The sequence below is a fragment of the Neltuma alba genome, unplaced genomic scaffold (genome assembly GCF_004799145.2).
Source record: "Neltuma alba isolate B1F8T4 unplaced genomic scaffold, ASM479914v2 tig00010337_pilon, whole genome shotgun sequence".
Taxonomy (NCBI): domain Eukaryota; kingdom Viridiplantae; phylum Streptophyta; class Magnoliopsida; order Fabales; family Fabaceae; genus Neltuma; species Neltuma alba.
In genome coordinates this window covers 41,461-46,730 of record NW_021635247.1, presented here as the reverse complement: position 1 = coordinate 46,730, position 5,270 = coordinate 41,461, and positions in this window count along the sequence as shown.

Genomic DNA, 5,270 nt, shown 5'->3' with positions numbered 1-5,270 from the left:
GTATCTGCATAGAGAAGCTGGAGTGGAAGAATCATCGTCACTGGTGGTGGCAGCAAGTCCGCAACTCCAATGGCGGTAACAGAAGGTGGAGGAAGAGGATAGATAATGGAGCACAATTGAGGGCAGTAGAAAGCTGTAGATTTGTTGAGAACAATCTTGAAGAATAACATCAACAGGTATCTATAAATTATATGGGATCTTGGGAGCAGAAGAATACGTATGTGAAAACAATCATCAGCTTTTAGCAAAAACTCTTCCAAAACGGTGGTTTGACAGTGAATTAGGGGTTAAATGAAAATTAGTACAGGTGGCAGAAGCTTATTAGATATTGGACATAATAGGCCTAATTAACTTGAGCTAATTAATTTGATCTAAGTTTTATCCTAAAATAATAGACTTGGTCATCGATGCCAAAGATGACTCAATAGTATACGTGTCCTCTTTCCAAAATTTTCTTTGCCACGACATCTCTGCTTCTTCTCCTTACAGAGCACGCTTTGCCCTCAGTTCACTCACGCAGAAACCTGAAGAGAGAGAGGCAGAGAAGGTGCGATTCAGTGGCGGAAGAGAAAATGAGCAAGAGAGGAAGGGAAAGAGCAAGATTCAACGCATATGAGCTAGAATCCAACCAAGGTAAACCTTCTAATGCTCCTCCTACGCTCTTTCCGTGTTAGAATACTACTTGGAGAGTTAGAGTGACCGTAAGTTGTTGTTAAGGGGAAGGGGGAAACGTTGACAGATTTAAGAGATAGTTTATAGGAGTAGAACAAATCTTAGATTGGAATTTTGTGATGTGCATGCGCTTGTTCTGTTTTGACTTTTGATTGCCAAGGCCGAGAATCTCTGGTTTCTTCTCTATTATATTGACTATCATAAAAAGGGGTTCTTGAATTTAGATGACCGATTTTGTGTTTAGATAAGAATGGCATAAAATAATCGCATGCTTGTGTATGTGTGTGTATGGTGTCGATAGATTAATGCTTGGAACTGTGAGGTTTGAATTCTGAAATTTAAGAGCTGGAATAAGTTTATTCATTGATGTTTAAAGGACTGTTAATCAGATCTTTTATATATATATATATATATATATATATATATATATATCTTACATGTCATTGGTTGCTATCGCCGAACCTACCGTTTCTTGTTTGAATGAAATATCTTCATTCCTCTTGAGAATGGTATGAAATAAGTACAATGGGTACTATGGAAACATAAGCATGTTAGATTCCAGCTGTTATGACTAAGAGTTAGTTCAGATTGTTGTTGAAAGCTATATGTAGAGAACCTGCCGTTTAATACTCTTAAGTAAGGGAGTATGTGGATTATTAAATACTTCACCGTGATGACCCAAAATGATATCTTAGTTGCTGGAGACTTTCTGGGTCTACGAAATAGGAGATGCCCAAGTTTGAAAAGAAATAATGTTTAGAAATTGATTAATGAAAGTAAATGGCAGAGTTGTTATAACAAAAGGATTGAAATTGTTGTGATTAAAATTTTATTGCTGCAATGAGAGAAGAGCATTTTAAAATTAATGTCCCTAAGTTACTCATACATGCATAAATATGTGTGTGTGTTGCTGTGTTATGTCAGAACCACTTTGGATGTTAGTTGATTGTTAATGGGTACAATAGCATCTAAAAGCCAATAGTTATGTATTGTATATGATTGGCGTCCCGTGTAGAGATGAATGGAATGAAATCTGGAATGTAAAGAATGATTTTAATTCTAGAAAATTCCAGGATAAAGCACAAAGTTGTCCAGTTTTAAGGATAAAACCAAGTTTTTGGAAGCTGAACTCATTTTGTGCATGTTGATTTTTGTTGCTGAAATGCTTTGAAAAGAGGCTGGTTTTAGTTAAATCAATTGCTCAAAGTGAATAGAAGGAGTTACTGTACGAAAATCTTCGAAATGTTTTTATTTTAATAATGTGGTATGTTTTAAGTTATTTTGATTATGGGAAAATAGCTACCACTGAAGCTGTAACTATAAAGCTTGCTATTTGATTCTTTGCCGAATGATTGATTGAATTAGATGCTGAAAATATACTTATAACTAAATGAAAAGAAATGATGTTTTCAATGTCATAGTCATGCTAGAAATTTGAAATGTGGGATTGACATAAAGCTTATTAAGTAAAGCTTCAAAGAGTAATGTGATGAATTTGAATGGCGTTGCTTAAATTCTATAATGATTTTATGCTTTGTTTGTGAAGTTGAAAGCTTGCTTGAATGTTATTCTTTTAACTAAATCATAATGAACTAAGAAGCAAGAGGAAGGTAAGAAAAAAGGGAGGCTTTAGAGACCTTTAGAAATATAAATATTAAATATAGGAATCTGTGTAAGATGACCAGCCACCTTAAGGGAAGAGAGTATACCAGAGTGGGGTTATAGAGAGAAATAGTTAGTTATGGGTTAACCATAACCCTAGTTTTGACGTACCATAATATGCACAGTTAGGATTTAATTGGTAGCCTAGCTTACAAAGAAGAAACTCCGACCAAGGTACCTGCACATAAGAGCAAGAGGAAAGGTAGCTTTAAGCATTATTTTGTATGTTTTGTTCTGGTTACATATCTATGTGTGTCATAATGCTATAGTTAAGCATGAGAATATGTAAATTGTCTTATCAGTTATTGTCACGATCATGTGCATGCATTTTACTATCCAGTATTTTAATAGTTAATCAGATAGTAGATGCGCAGTTATACAATTAATCAGATAGCAGATGAGCAATTATGCAGTTAATCAGATCGTAGCTGCGCAATTATCCAATTAATCAGATCGCAGCTGCGCAGTTATACAGTTAATCAGTTGCACAGTTATTTAGTTAATCAGATAGTGGTTGCATAATTATTCAGTTATATAGTGCCCGTTTAGATTAGCGGTAGAAAAAGTAGCTTATTTTTAATTTGGTTTTTAAAAAAGGTAAATTGGGTAATTATATTTATATTTGTATTGGCTTTTGAAAAGGCTAGATTGGGTATAAGTAGAAGTTGTTTGAATTATGAATAAATAAGCAAGTTTAGTATGTAAAATTACCTAAATAGTTATGACTTTTATTAAATAATAAAAATGAAAAAGTTATTAATTTACATAATATAATAATTTTAAATTATTTTAATAGGAAGAAGTTAACTTTAAATTTAATAAAAAAAATATATTTAAATTAAAAGTTATAGTATTGTGATAACAAGTTCACTGACAAGTTCCATTGGTTGGGAAAAAAAGATTAGCTACATGATGTTCTCCCCTCTCGTTCAGCTTTGCAGAGTTGCTTTAAAAGCATGATTTCATGAGCTATAAGTAGGAGGCTTAAAGTGCAACTTTTGGCCGCAAGTGAGATTGGCTGATAGCTAAACCAAACATCCATTAAAAGGCCAATCATGCTTATGGCTTCAAAACGTGCTTAATAAGTGCTCAAATGCTCACACAAACAGAGCCATAGTTATGTGCAATAGTTATATGAGATTTAATAAATATGTCTCAGTTAGTTATTTAGTTCAGTTTAATTATTTTGTAAGGTGTTGTTCTCCGTGGTTTGTCTTGCATGTTTGGTTTTATACTGATATTGGGATTCTTTGAATCTCACCTTTTTTTTCTACTTAACCATATGGCCTAATTCATATAAAGAGAAAGAGAAAGAGATGTAAGTGGGAGCATAGTTAAGGTGGAAGAGAAGAAGAATTTAGTTAATTAGTTAATCAATAAGAAATTTAATATGTTTTGTTTATATTCCCTTTTGTGACATTTTTTTGTTTATACTTTCCCCTTTGTGAAGCATGTAATTTTACTATTATATTTGTATGTACTCCCATAAGGAGGATTGTATGCGGGGTATAGTGGTGTGTGTGTATATATAATCATATTATATTTGTGATATGAATGAATTGGTTATTTTCTATGTAAAGTATATTATATGTAATGTACTAGAGCTCGAACAAAAACATAATAAAGTTTGTAATTAGATATTGCTAATAGGTGGATTAGAAGCAAATTCGGTTTTTATTTTATAGCATGTAACTTCTGGAATACAAAGTACGCCTTGAATCAAAGTTGAATAAAAAGTTTTAAAATTTTCACATTTTTAACGTACAGAATGAACCGCTGCCAATAAATCTGCTCTCATCCAGATCTATTAAATTGGGTGTTACATTTTTTGGGTCTTCATCATTTATATGATCTTCATATAATTCTTTTTTTTTTTTGGGACTCAACATATAATTCATCATCTTCTAGTTCTCATAACAAATCACCAATGCTCTCATCAATGCCTTAGAGAAAGGAACAATATGTGAATCTACATGTCCTAACACATTCGAATAGCTCCCATTACCTTGTACCATATCATTTACTATACAACGTCAGAAAATTGATGGAAGTAATAATCTTTTAAATCAGCTTCATCGCTATTGTCTGAGTATTCTGACAATACTTTACCACTCACTTCTTTTGCATTTTCTTGATGCTTCATGAGAGACCTGAAATTTAATAAATCAAATTTTATATTATATTGAATGATAGAACATAACAAAGTTCACAAAAAAGATCACAATTTTTTACTATCTTTAATTAGACAAAATTTTAATTTACTCTTTAAATTAATAAGGAACCCATACAAATATAAAAAATCGAACAATATATATGATTCTAAAGAATATGAGCATGAAGGTGCTTTTATTGATTCAGCCTTTGAGTAACAGATGCATAAGGTAGAGCAAAAATGACGCTTGGACTAAAAAAAAAAAGGAGTAGGGTCCATGGTCTTACTTCCCATTTTTTTAATGTCGCTTTCGGTGGCTACAGGTAAGTAGAGCATATGGAGACTGCACAGCCGAAGCATATATTAAATGAACAAGAAGGAAATATGGCAAACGCATAATCCTTTGAGTAACTTCCTTACTCAACAGTGCTGCTCTCGCTCGAAACTTCGTGGTCGTGCATGAGAGGAGACGATGCCCCAATGTGATCATGTATGAGCAGCTTCTGTAATATTCTTCTTCAACATCGGTGGATATGGGCTTTATTTCTCCAGACATGGCTGCGTTTTAAAATATGCATGCTGCGCAAGGCTCAAAAACCGGTTCAGACACTGGGAGTCAAATCAGACCAATAATAATTAAAATAATATAATTTAATTAAAATGAATAAAAATATTTATATTTTAATTATAAAAATAATATATATTTTTATTTTTTTCTTTTCCTTTCTTCCTTCTTTTCTCACCTAACCCAATAAACTCTTTTTTTCCCGCTTTCCTCTCTCTT